Raw genomic sequence first — 553 nt, 5'->3', positions numbered from 1 at the left:
AATCAAGCAGAAGATAATAGATGGATGGATGGTAATATAATGTATTAGATCCTGCATTAAGAGGTTTTATGAAGAGTATTGTTGAATCTTTGATAACAAAAAAAGTAAAAGAAGGAGGAAGTTAAAAACTTCAGAGGTTTTGCTGCTTTCATAGCTAATAACAGAATCAGCAACTGGTTTTAAACATTCAAGCTGCTTTACAACACAGAGGACAACTTTAAACTGGATTTAATTTGTTTTTATTAGAGTTACTGCATTAAAATAGTGCAGATAAAGTCAATAAAGTGTATAAAGTTAAGAGCTCACCATGAGAGACTCGCAGCAGCAGCAGAAAGAGTCCAACCACAGCGTCCATGTCTCAACGATCAGCAGCTAACAGAAAGTGAGGTACAGACAAAACACAAACTGCTCACCATCAGTCATCGTCAGTCAGACTGTTTGAGGGGTGAAAAACGGAAGTGAATGAAATACAGGAAATAGATTATTTGAAGACAGGCAGAAGCACAGAGTGTCTTCTGACCTCAGGACTGAACATGTCAGACTAAGTTTATAT

The sequence above is a fragment of the Nematolebias whitei genome, chromosome 4 (genome assembly GCF_014905685.2).
Source record: "Nematolebias whitei isolate Nwh7 chromosome 4, NemWhi1, whole genome shotgun sequence".
NCBI lineage: Eukaryota > Metazoa > Chordata > Actinopteri > Cyprinodontiformes > Rivulidae > Nematolebias > Nematolebias whitei.
Note: the sequence above shows the minus strand (reverse complement) of the source record.